The following is a 13,331-nucleotide window of genomic DNA, read 5'->3' as shown; positions in this document are numbered from 1 at the left end:
CAGTTTGACTCAATGCTTCCAGTGCCTACTTTGTAGAATGAATCCAGTGGGTGCTGATTCAATGCACCATGGACCAGCCTGGGGCAATTAACAAAAGCACTTACTTCCTTCTCAAAATTCTGCCCAGTGGTGGTAAAATAAGTTCAAATTTCATCAAACTGCCCAAGGCAAATCCCACATCTTCATTAAAAAAATGCCAATTGGGTGTCAAACCACTCTATCTAGCAAAACTGGCCTGTATCCACTGCACCACTGCGCTGGCATCAGATGTTCCCTTTTTGAGTAGGATGAATGTTCATCTCCCTTGAATTACTAATTCCAAATGGCATACTTCAAAATGATTAAACACGTCATCTCTAATTTTCAATTTGTCAAGATGTAGGCAACTTTTGCTGAAAGCTCTGCTTGCTTGATGTAAACCAGGGGCATGATTGTAGTACCATCAATTCTTGATTAGTGATGTAATTTAGTGTGTACCTGGTGTTTTCTGTGATTTTATAACCAATATGGCCATAAAAAGAAAGAATACCAGGGTAAGATGCTTGTTTTCGTTTTCTTTGATTGCTTCAGAGGGCTGGTTAAAATAAGCAGCATTCAAGAGACAGCAAGAGTGAACACTTCAACACAGTTAACACTGGAGTGCAAGGTGCACAGACACTTCCTAACCTTTGAGAGAGTGGGGTGGATTTCTGCTGAAGTCAGTAGAGAATGCACTCACAGCCATTAGGAGGCTCACTTCCAATCTATCTTGCCTGAATGACAGCTCTTTGATGACAGTAGCAGAAAAAAGCATCAGAAAGGAGAAAAATAACACCTACTACTGCTGGAAAAAAGTATGAAATGGGGCCAAAGAACGTTTTGTCACAGATGCATGCCTAGAACGATTTTACATGGGTGAATAGTCCTGCAACTAAAGCAAGCATCATCTGCAAGATTTTAACATCTTGAACTCCAGACTTATTATTCATTTATTAACCCCTTAAGCCATCAGGCCTCTATGTGGGATGACATTTCAGTTCCTCTCTATTATAACTACGCAGTTAAAGCATTAGTTTCTTTGTTGGTACTCAATAATTTATAATAGTTACTGAATAATATGTTAGTAACTGATAAATAATAAACATGCAGTTTAAGGGGTTCATCTTACAACATATTATTCAGTAATGACTATAAATTATTTGGTAACCGACATGATACTAATATATCATTGCTATCATGTCAAACTTTGTAACTCACATTCTCACAATAATGTACAACCCCATTTCCAAAAAAGTTGGGATGCTTGGCAAAATGTAAATGAAAACAAAATGCAATGATGTGCAAATCATTTAAACCGTATATTTATTTGAAAATAGTATAAAGAAACATATCAAATCCTAAAACTGAGAAATTTTATTGTTTTTTGAAAAATATATGCCCATTTTGAATTTGATGGCAGCAACACGTTCCAAAAACGTTTACCACATGTTTCATCACCTCTTCTTTTAACAACACTGTGTAAGCGTTTGGGAACTGAGGAGACCAATTACTGTAGTTTGAAAATGAAACGTTTTCCTGTTCTTACTTGATATAGGATTTCAGCTACTCAGCAGTTCAGGGTCTCTCGTATTTCTCGTTTAATAAAGTGCCAAATGTTTTCAGTGGGTGAGAGGTCTGGACTGCAGTAGGGTCAGTTTAGCACCTGGACTCTTTTACTATAAAGCCATGCTGTTGTAATATGTGCAGAATGTGGTTTGACATTGTCTTGCTGAAATAAGCAAGGACTTCCCTGAAAAAGACGTCGTCTGAATGGCAACGTATGTTGCCAGACCTGTTTAAACCATTCGGCATTAATGTATACAGACATTTCCACTGCAGAATTGTGTCTGTTTTTAATGCAGTGCTGCCTGAGGGCCCAAAGATTTTGGCTAGCCAATACTGGTTTTCAGCCTTGTCCCTTGCCTACAGAGATTCCTCTGAATCTTTGTTTTTATTTACATTTTGCACAGCGTCCCAACTTTTTTGAAAATGGTTTTATATATATATATATATATATATATATATACGCAATAAATAAATATAATATCAGGTATTTCTGTATTAAATGTGTGCATTAATTACAGCTTTCATTCTATTCTGAAGACTTGCATTCAGTTTATCAAAGAAATCTGCAGGGATATTTTTCCACACCTCCAAAGTTCAGTTTTAGAAGTTTGTTGCATTTTCTGCTTCTCACAATCTAAGTTATCCTAATTACAAATTTAGACCCATCTTGTCATAAAACCTTACACAACATCTCAAATGTCTAGTTTTCCTGTCCTAGTGCAAATCTCAGTATTCTCAGTGTTGGCTTCTTGACAGCTACACATCTTTTCGGACTCATAGTGTTGAGTTGTTTTCTCACAGTGGAAGGATGGACAGAAACACCTGTGTATTTTTTAAGATCTGAAACAAGAGTGGAGCTTAATTTTCTCCTCTCTCACAAAGATGAAAGCTTTAAGTACTGTTCGTGCCAGTTTCTCTGGTCTACCAGGTCTTCAATTGTTGTTAGACATCAATACATTTTTAATGTATTTTAATACATTTTTTAGCAGTTTTGATAGCTTTTGTTTTTTCACTTGTTTTACTAATGCAGTTGGATTATGTTCTATCTAACCTTTTTCAGCCAGAGTTAGTGTTGGAGGCTTTCTGATGATACACCTACACAGGAATAACTTGTACTTAATGGCTGTTTTGACTGGAAATGAAATAGTGGTCAGGGCAGTCGCTGACTGTTGCACAGCACTGTAATGGCCTAAGGTTTAAGAGATTAACCTTATTATTCCTTTTTTTGTCTCTCCTCCATGCATCATCATCATCATCATCATTAACTTCATCTTTAACTGTTCAAGAAATCTGAATAATAAAAATAATGAATTAATGTAAATTAATAAATTAATATAAAAAAGAGGTGCTTGGCTCCTAACAATATGCATGTGCTTACACTCAGTCTTCATGCTATACCGCTGTGCTTCAACAGAGTGATACAGATGGGAGTTGAATGATAGAATTTCAATATATAAAACTTTCTCTGTGCTAAAAAGTAAAAAGGTAAGCTTTTGTGCTTATTTATTCAACCATCCTACCGCAGTAAGCAGTGTGATCCAGCCATTAGGTAAATGAAGAGATGCCCTGCGGCCTTTAGTGATTGTTTCTTGGGAGAGTAAGGCTAGTCTTTCCCCTCTACTCAACAACAGCCTCTTCAAGATTCTTTGTCAAGACAAGATTCAGCGTGGCATGTTGTGTTGACTTTTCGTTTAGCTGCTGGGATTACTACTGTGAAGGGCCATATTGCTAATTAAAATGCAACTTATAATGTCACTGGCCCGGCAGGAGAGAGCCTTCAGTGCTAGTCTAGATACTTACCTCTCTGCATTTGCGCTTGAGTACACACCTTTGCATTGCTGCCGTTCACGACACAGTGAGTATTCATTTTAGCAGCAGCTGTGTGTAGTTAAGGACTTTCTTCTGGACAAAATTATCAAAATTATGTCGTTTTTTTTTCTCTTTTTAGGAAAGTATGGAGATAAAAATGATGATTATGATGATGGTGATGATGATGATGATGATGATGATGATGGTGAGAAAGACAATTCATGATGATTCTGTACCACCAGCTAACTGTTCTTCAGAGCAACTTGTTTTTGAAGGTCTACAGCAGGGATATGTTCAATCATATCCAATCTTACTCTAAAGGGCTGGTGTGGCTGCAGATTTTCATTCCAACAAAGCAGGAGATCACCTGATGAGCAGTTTGAAGACTGAGACCAGATTATTAAACAAGGGGAATCAGGTGTGCTCCAGCTTGGTTTGAATGAAAACCTGCTGCCACACCAGCCCTCTGTGGATAAGACTGGACACCCCTGGCCTACAGTATCAGGCCCCAGACATTACTACATTCTCAAAAATAAAGGTTCCTAAATGTCCTTGACAACTGTGTATTGTTTTGTGGAAAAATACATTAATACAAATAAATAGACCACCTCTTGTTTATTAAATTCCTAGACAAAATGGTCATTAAGTACAAGTTATTCATTTTACAATGTCAGAAAAAAAGAAGAAATTATTTAATTATTAAATGTTTATAGAAAATTACACAGAAGCTTCAGTAATTAAATAAAATGTCATTTTTTCATTTATTTTCAGTTTTGGTGGTCTACCAGGTCCTGGGTGGATTTTAGGTATCCTATTTTATATTGTAGATTGTAGATTATCTTATATCTAATCTCCTCAGAAATATCTTCTGAAAAATAAATAGCTGTTCTTTAGAGAACCAAAAGTGGTTCTTCTATGGCATTACTTTTCCATTTGACACTTTTTAAAGTGTACATAGCACTTAGTTAATTTAGTTAAGCACTAAAAGACAACATATTGGCTCTGCACTGAAAATGTGGATACTACTCTTTGGTTGTAGATCCTCTGGCCCTTTGAATCCTTGGAAAACAAGAACAGTGAAATATTAGACTGGATCAAAGAGGACATTAAATTCTACAGCAAACATGGAGATGTATCTAATTAATAGGTTAGGTAAATCTGCTGAATTGTTGTAAATGTAGATGTTGAGGAGTCTCACATTTTCTCTCAGAATGGTTTTATCTTAACAAGCTTGCATTTTTGTTTGAGGTCTGTCCAAGTCAATATGGGAAACATCAGTGGGCTGATGGGGATCTGGCCCAGTATTTGTTCAGTGGCTTCCTAATTATCAGTAGCAAGTCTGTGTGAGTAACACATTTCTGAGAAGTAGTAACTGTCACTCGCACACAGTTTTACAGCTAAGGGTGAAATAATTTAACAGTATTACAGCATTCGTCTATTTTCCTTCACAGTGATATGATCTGAATTTCTAATTGTTCACATTATTACAGATGACAGCTATCTGCACTCATTAGTTGCAAATAAGCAAGATTCTGCCAAATCTTCTTGTATTAGCTAGTAAAAGTGTAGTATCTCACTGGAAGAGACGTTTTGTAGTAGTAGTAGAGTTTGTTGCATTGAAAGAACAGTCATTCAGAAAGCATGGATATTATCATCTAATCTGAAGTTAAAGCAATAGACAAATAGTGTATATTTAAACGTCTTCTATTTTAACCAAATAATTTTACATTCAGGGAACCTAATTTCCACTGTCATATTCTTAACACAGCATGTGGTCAAAAAAATCTTCTCATTTGTTTGAGTTAGTTGTCAGAAATATTCTCACATTTTTTAGGTTCCTTTAATAATAAACCCAGAGAAGTGCAGTTGGTTGAAATAGATAAAACTAAGGGCAAACTCATAAACTTGATAACAGACACAATGACCTGCTTTGTTTTGTAAATTAATCACTGAGACAAATTCTTTCAGGGTGTTTTGATGTGACATGGTACATTGTAGACAAATCAACTCAGATTTTTCACAATGCTGGTGATAAGTGGTGTTGGCCAAAACAACTGGTGAATCTACACATCTTATGAGTTTTTTAGATATATTGTTGATAATAGTAAAATCTAAAAAAAAAACAAATCTGTGTTTACTCAAAACTTTCATACAACAGTGTATCATGTTTCAGACAGTGTATTCATAATTATTTCATATAATAACTTGCTGTGAAGCAGCTTTTAGAGGCATTAGACTCTTCAGACTTCGGGTTTTTATAAACAATTCTGACTTGGTCTCTCTAGAATGGATCATTTCACATCAAACCACTCTGAATTACTTTGTTTACTTTGTAAAGTTATGTTGAAATTTAAAAGATTAATGGAAATCCCCTTTAAACCAAAGCAAAATCATCCATGCAAATTGTTGCCTTACAATTTTAAGTATGCTTGAACATTTTTGTGAAGTGTGGCACTTCATGCATATTATTCACACTTTGGCATAATATTGCACCCAAAAATAATCACAGTAGGTGTCCTTTTTCAAACATGCTATGGAACTGTGCTTCTCTGCTCATAACATTGGCCAAATGCACCGGCAAAGCCACTGAAGTCTGAGTCTGATGGTCAGATAATGACATTGTTAACTTTCCAGCAGAGCCTTTGATGTTGACTCCATACTGTGGCTTGACTGTACTGAAGCTATTGTTTAGAGCAATGTTTGACCCTGTGAGCAGGTCCCAATACAGACTAAGGACAAAAGAACTGGAGGACAGAGAAGATTTATGTTCCCCCATGCAGAGTCTGCAGGACCCTGCTCAAGGACACAGGAACATTTCCCAACACAGATGGAAGGTCATTTGTAAGCATCATTATTTAAGGTATGAGTATGCTCTTTCGATATGTATCCAAGGGTTTAATGTTTAATGTTCCACAATCTTTACCTGCTTTACCTTTCCCAGTGGTCCTCCAGCTTCTTTTGGGTTCTCATAATGTTTGCTTAAAGCCAATGTGCATTCGAAGCCTAAAGAATTTCAGTGCTCCAAGGTCTGCACTGTAGGTTTCCAAATAATGTTTGAAATGCAACACTGCAATAAAACCACTGAGGTACCACTGAGGAACAAGGCAATTTGAGTAATACAAAGAAAACGCTTGATAAGGTTACATTAAAGGGCATAATAGCAAATAAATTATACAGAGATGTTGTGGTAAAGGCATACTGCAGCATTCTAGGCATCACTCTGGTTCCCTTCCCTTTGGATTGGATTTGTTTATGTGAAAAAAGTGTAATGCTTTGCGTCAATCACCAAAATCCCCTGTCTCCCCGTAGACAAATAAATGGCTGCATTAAGATAGATGTTATGGTCATTCAGAAGACTCCCAGAGAGCAAATCACAGCCTAAGTAAAATGGAGTGGTCACGGGAGAATCATTGGACGGTGATAAAATGAAAGCCTTCAATCCAGACAGCTGGGTAGGCTGTCAATAATAACCAGGCTGCTAGCTATCATAATGCAGTGGATACATAATTCATACTCAAGCTACATTGGCTGATGGTTTCACATGGACATGGCTGTGAAAAACACTGTAAAAACCTGCAGCTTTAATAATGAAGCAGTCAATCTTTCTACGTTTCAATTCTATCCTGAGGTTTGATGACACATAGGCCAAGTATGCACTACAATTATTGTTATTATTATAAAAAAGTTTTGGATTTAAGATTTTCACTCATGTTGTTCTTAAATAGCATATCTGCAGTGTTCTTCTGTGCAAAACATACAGTACTGTATACTGTCATATACTGTAGAAGACAGTCTAAACTGTGTATCTGTGTCTGGATCAGCAAGTTTAAAAAAATATTCATATTTAAGGCAGCTGATAATGTATGTGCCTTAATGTGCACATATATGCCTGCAGTCCTTATGATTTGAATTTGCTTGGATTTCTTTACAAACCAGGGAAATATTACACAAATGTGTTTTCTCACTTACACTGTTAAAAATAAAGGTCCCTAAATGGTTCATGGCTTGAACGTACAGTCCAGGGAAAAAATAATAATAATAATATAACTTGTAGGGGAGAGCAGGAAATAAACTAAGAGAGATATTTTATGTAGATTCAAGTATATCACTGCTGTCAGAACAAAACCTTCCATTTTTGTCGTTTTTCAGTTTTTGACATAATTTGAAAATGCTTGTTGTCCTTTACATTGTGGGTGAAGTTCATGATGAATGGACCAACAGCAATTGCCCAGAATGACTTGGAAAAATGTCTGGTTCCATTGACTTACATTAAAAGTAAGGTATATTTTGTCCTTCCCCTGTAAAGTTAACATTTTGGAGATGGTTTTGGACAAGGTTTTGTTCCAACAGCAGTGATATGTTTTTAGCCATGTTCTTGTATTTCTATAACAATCTGACCTGTGAAATTTGACAGACAATTCTCTACACTGAAAACTGTTTTTTATGCCATAAAAGTAACTTTTCTCATCATAAGTGTTTTTCAGTTACTGAGCTGTGTTTCAAAATTCACACCTATATTATGTTAATTACACTTGGTGTTTGTAATACAGCAGCCTTCTGATGCATATAAACAGCTCACAATGACAGCTGTGAGTACAGCCTCCACACGGTGGGGTTAGTTTTAATTCAATGTTACTACTAGCCTCACAAAGTATGCACAGTTTTATCAAAAACATACTATAGGTGTAAATAAAATATATTTCAATTTTATCATGCTGACATGCTCTTGATCATGTTTTACTTTGTGGTCAAAAATAACTCAGCACAGCCTCTTTTCACTAATCATGTTTACTTTGATGATGTTTATGTATCTATTCAAACAATAAAGAACTGATTTGAATTAACCGTGTTTTGTATTGTACCAGTCTGTTAGCTAATCTTAAATGACATCAATTGTACCCTTTGCACTCACTTTGCTTTTAGCTGAATTGTGCATAAACAGTAGGTGCTGGAGACAAAGTTCATGTTTTTGTTTGTAGCAGTGATGTGTGGGTTGTTTGTGTAAAAATATTAATCTTCCTCAAATACGTTTTTAAAATTATTCAGAAAAAAAACAAACAAAATGCATTAGATTGTGCCCTGCTCTCAGCTGCATTATGTGAAGGATCTTTAAATGTAATTTTTTTTAAAAGGTTCTTCAAAGTCACAAAACTCATCTAAAGAAGTGGCCATCCACTAAAAGATTATTTAAAGGAACCCAAAGTAGTCCATCTATGGCATCACTCTGAAGATCCCTTTTTGGCAGCTTTGTTTTTAAGAGTATTGCCACATAACTTAAGGTAAAAGTCAAACATTCGACAAGAGAAGATTTTAGGAATATTTCTGCTGCTTTTGGCTTAAATGATTCAGTTTACCTGCTGCCAAGCTTTTAAGCATGCAGACCTGCCCTTTAGCGTCAAACAATCAGAATGACCCAATCAGACAGCAGTAGAGGAGGAGCTGCTTGTCCTCCATACTAAGCTGACGTAGCCTATGCATGATAGGCAGCTGGACAGCTGCTCAGGCACATAAATGATGAGATGCCAGCAGCACGGGTGGAAATGATGCAATGCTGACAAGCACGTTGTGCTTAAGGAATGAGAATGCACCTTACAAACGCTCAAACACAGACAGCACCCCAGCGTGTGTAAGATCTCACTGCAGCATGTTCGCCTCTGGTCTTACTATGTTTGCACAACTAACAAACCAATGTGTCAGAGACAGTAGCTCAATGGTTGGTTTATGATCATCTAACAATGCCACTTCCTGGAACTGAATTTTTTTAATTATGCTAATCCACCCATTCACATATTAACATTCCAGGTTATATTTCATCATTTCCATGTCTTTTGTTGAGAAAAACACTCTTGTGTCTTTGGAGCAGTGCCATTTTGGCCATTTTGGTTTCCCTAATGTTCAACCCCCTTAAACGGCCAAGACCTACCGGCAGGACCAATGTTTTATTGCACACTTCTATAATGTAAGAATAGCTCAGCTAGTTTGCATTGGAGTCCCTGTAGTTACTGAATTATAAGCTTTAGTATGTAATAAGCTTGTGATTTTAAGGGGTTAAAGAACCATTTGTGTAAATAAAAGCCAGTGTGAAGAAGCTCAATATAATGGTGAATACTGCATGGAAACACAACACTCTTCATTTTAAAACAAAGGTGCCAAGAAGAGTTCTTTATAGCGATTTACCACTTTTGGTTCCCTGCAGAACATATCAGTGGAAGAGCCATTTTTTGTAAATAAGAGCTATGGGGAAGCCCTCTATGGGGAAGGTTCTATACCAATAAAAGAGGCTTACCAGCACTGTACACCCAAGCCAAGAACCACTTAGGAACCCTCATTTTTTTTAGCAGAGTCGAGAAAGGAACATAGAGGCTTGGAGCTGTATTGAAGAAATGATTTCATGTTTAGAATCCGTGCCTTCTTTGACAGCCTGAGCGTTTCTGAGCAGTTCAGGTGGTCGTTGATTGAAGATGTCAAGATGGGCTCAAGGGAGTCAGTAGATGGCAGTCGTGTCCCTTTCGCAATAGACAAGAAAGCTGCGGACAGTCTCTCTCTCTCTCTCTCTCTCTCTCTCTCTCTCTCTCTCTCTCTCACTTCCACCACACACTCTCACAAGAGCGCACATATACACACTCTACCAGGGACCGGCACCGCAAAACACGCGTTCACATTTCCACATGACTCCCCCCTGGTCAGAAACGCTCCTGGCGTTCAGGGGTTATCGTCGCTGACCAATCAGTAGCAGGCTGATAGGAGGTCATTGGATAATTATATTTCACCTAACCGAGGCTCCAATGAGAGAACTGTTATATAAGAAGAAGCCCAACAACTCAGGACTAAACGCAGATCAGAGACAGCGCGCGCTGCCTGCGAGTTCGTGAGCAGGAAAAAAAAGGGGGTGAAATCGACGGCGGAGGGAGTCACGTTGCGCAGAGTAGATCCTCATCCTCATACGTCTGAGAGGCGGGAGCAAGTGGACACGTCCAGGGCGCGAGGAGGCTTGAACCAGTTCCGCAATCGTCTCGAGCAGGACGACTTCAGCGAGCGCTTGGTTTGATTTTTTTCCCACTCTCCTCGTTCCTGCCCAGGGGAATTTCTCCTAACCTGTAGCGTTGCTCTTCTTTCTCGAGCGTCCAGCTTGATCCCTCACATGGAGCGACGCGTAGGGGCATCATGAATGTGTGGATGGTCGTGGCAGACACAGCTGTGGGCCAGCGGTGGATGGGCTGCGCCAGAGCGCCCTGGACGGAGCTGATCCTCTGAGGAGAAATGATGGGAGTGTGACATGAGCGCCGGAGCGGTCCCTGATGGATGTACATCTCACCTCCGCAGCCTGCAAGTTCGCATCCATCTCTAGCGGAACTATACAGCATGACTTTTTTCCCTCCCGCGGTGGATGAGAAGCAAAGAGGACGCGTGCGCTTGAGTCGTTATTCCGAGGATGGGGAGTGTGTGTGCTTTTATTTGAGGGGGGAAGACGCTGCTTGGTCTCCACCATCCAGATCTCGCTCGGAATTGCTCGGGAGGCTTTGAGCTTTGAAGTGATTTGAAAATGAAAATGCGCGTTTTCTTTTCACCGACGTGCTGAAACGTGCGTAAAGCCCGGTCAGGCATTCCTGTGGACATCATGACATTTAGAGGAAATCTAAGCGTGTTGAGATCCGCACTGGGCTGTGAGTAGAAACCTAATCAGATCCTGCGCGTTTAGGGGCGAAGAGAGAGGAGGGAAGTGAGAAAAAAGCAAAGTTGCACCCTAAACCTTGAGGATAGAACAGAAAACAACCCTAGTTGTACGTTTTTTTCTAAGAAACAGTGAAGAACATAGGATGCGGATCAGTATGGGGGCTTTGGCTTGTGAAGAAGGGGGGACAAATCAGTAATACAGATCTAATCGAGTTAAAGAATGGGACACCACAGCAGAGGGGGAACTGCGTTCATTTGAGTCAGAAAAGAAGCAGAGGATGGCCACAGAGATGTCCGGTTAACACGGCAGGAGCTCGCAGCTACAGCAACATTTGTTGGCGTTTGGTCTTAGTGGAGAACTGAACAGAATGTGGATATGCGCGATTCATCTTGAACGCACGAGCCGGTGAGGGATCTATAGCCACTGCCGGACATCGAATAAACTCGAGACGGGGGCAGTGTGGAGGAACTGTGCGCAGAATTGCGTGAGGCTCGCGGATGGAGTTCCACTGCGGCTGGCGTGGAAGAGCGCGCGCTGTGCTTTTCGCTCCGATTTGAACTGCAAAGAGATCCCAGCTTCGAGAGAGAGAGACAAAAGTAAGTAGACCTTCTTTTCCCTTTGCGTCAATGGGCCACTTATAAGGCGTCGCGTGCGTCACGTTGCGATGTGGTAGAAATGGTAAGAAAAAAAAATCCTACAAGGGAATTTTGCTTTGTTGCTTCACGTCCTGCTGCCTCGCTTAGCAACGACGGATGTTTGAGCTGAGATGCTGCTGCATGTGTGCACCAGAGGAGTCCAGTCCTTTATAGGCATGGGGTGAGTGTATTGCGCTGTGACCACCTGTACACTGTGGCCATTAGGCTAGGTCATATTTAATTTAAAGTCTCTCTCTCTCTCTCTCTCTCTCTCTCTCTCTCTCTCTCTCTCTCTCTCTCTCTGTCTAACATTGCGGGTTCATGCGTGACATGAAGCACAGTCTTCAAAGTTCAATCGATTTCCTCATCACAAAAAACGATGTTCAGTTTATCTGAATACGCTACACTGAATACGTCTTCCCTTTCCCATTATTTCCTTTCCTTCCTCCACGCCACTTCAGTATAATGGTACTCTGCACTTAATGACTGTTAATCACACGGCTCGGCGTCGAGCGACTCTGCCAGTATGGCTTAAAGAGAGGTGCAGTCTGTTGCTCTATGCTTGTTTGAGTGAGACTACAGACGTTATAAGGCACCTGTGTAAAAATATGAAGGTGGTCATTCAGTCACTCCTGGCTGAATGCACAGTTTGGTGGCATTGCCATGCCTAGACCTAGAATTAGTGACATATTGCTTTTTGAATTAGTTCAATCTTATCTTAAACTACTATTCTTACATGAAAAATTCTGCAAGCTATCGACTTCTGCACGCTTTAGTGCGCTAGAGTGGTCGTTTTTTTCCAGCGACGAAGGCTTGAAGAGCTGGGCCCCACTCCGGGAGCTGTCCAAAACCCCGTGGTGCTGAAATTCCTGCCAAACTCGAATCGATAGAGCGCGCTTTCCTCCAGTGACAAAATCGACCAAAATGGATTGCTTATATTTTTACGCTAATTAATTTCACTGTGTACCATGGAAATATGCAGGCTAATGATGTTTTTAAGTTGCTGGCCATATTTATTTTGTTATTATTTACGTTCATGAGGACACTCAATATCAAACTGCCACTGCATGAATTACAGTATGTAGGTGTATGCTAATGAGGTCAACATTGAGGTAATACACCTCACTTATACATCACACCTCATGCCACAGTGCCCTTTTACTTAATCAAGTTGACCTTATTGCTAATAAAGAATATAAGTTAGACAAAAAAGAGCGTCTGTAGTTTTTGCATGCCAATGATCATACATTCTGAAATGTATTTGTGTGAGATATTGCAGCATGGGACAGTTGCCTTATGCTGGCTGCAGCCATCCATGGACAGACTTGAAGGACTCCATACTAAGTACATCTGTATTAACTAATTGAGTTTGCTCATCCTTGACCTACTGTAGAAACATCTTTCAGAAAGGTCTCCTATTAGTTGGATGCTTCTCCATGCTGTTTTAGTGGAAAGGCAGCTCCCTGACAAATCTAATTCACAGAAGTTCTATTACGTTCCTCTTTTTGAGGTCATGTAGTAAATTAGAAATGGTAATTTTAGGTTCCATGAAGGCTGAGGCAAGTTAATTACAGGCAGTGTTATGTGTAGTGAGTGAACTACTTCCATCAGTCCGGTGGAAATACTCC

General features: G+C 39.4%; 1 protein-coding gene across 1 annotated transcript in view; it reads left to right on the top strand.

The window, feature by feature from the left end:
- The first annotated feature begins 10,149 nt into the window (after positions 1-10,149).
- The window catches only part of lrrc4ca (leucine rich repeat containing 4C, genome duplicate a), a 90,464-nt gene continuing 87,282 nt past the window's right edge, over positions 10,150-13,331 (top strand). The window contains exon 1 of the mRNA XM_036575908.1: positions 10,150-11,664. The gene's annotated coding sequence lies outside the window, so the exon portion shown is untranslated. The remainder of the gene's footprint in view (positions 11,665-13,331) is intronic.

The sequence above is a fragment of the Colossoma macropomum genome, unplaced genomic scaffold, assembly GCF_904425465.1.
Source record: "Colossoma macropomum unplaced genomic scaffold, Colossoma_macropomum, whole genome shotgun sequence".
NCBI classification, from domain to species: domain Eukaryota; kingdom Metazoa; phylum Chordata; class Actinopteri; order Characiformes; family Serrasalmidae; genus Colossoma; species Colossoma macropomum.
The sequence above is the reverse complement of the archived record's forward strand: the minus strand, read 5'-3'. Positions and strand labels throughout refer to the sequence as shown.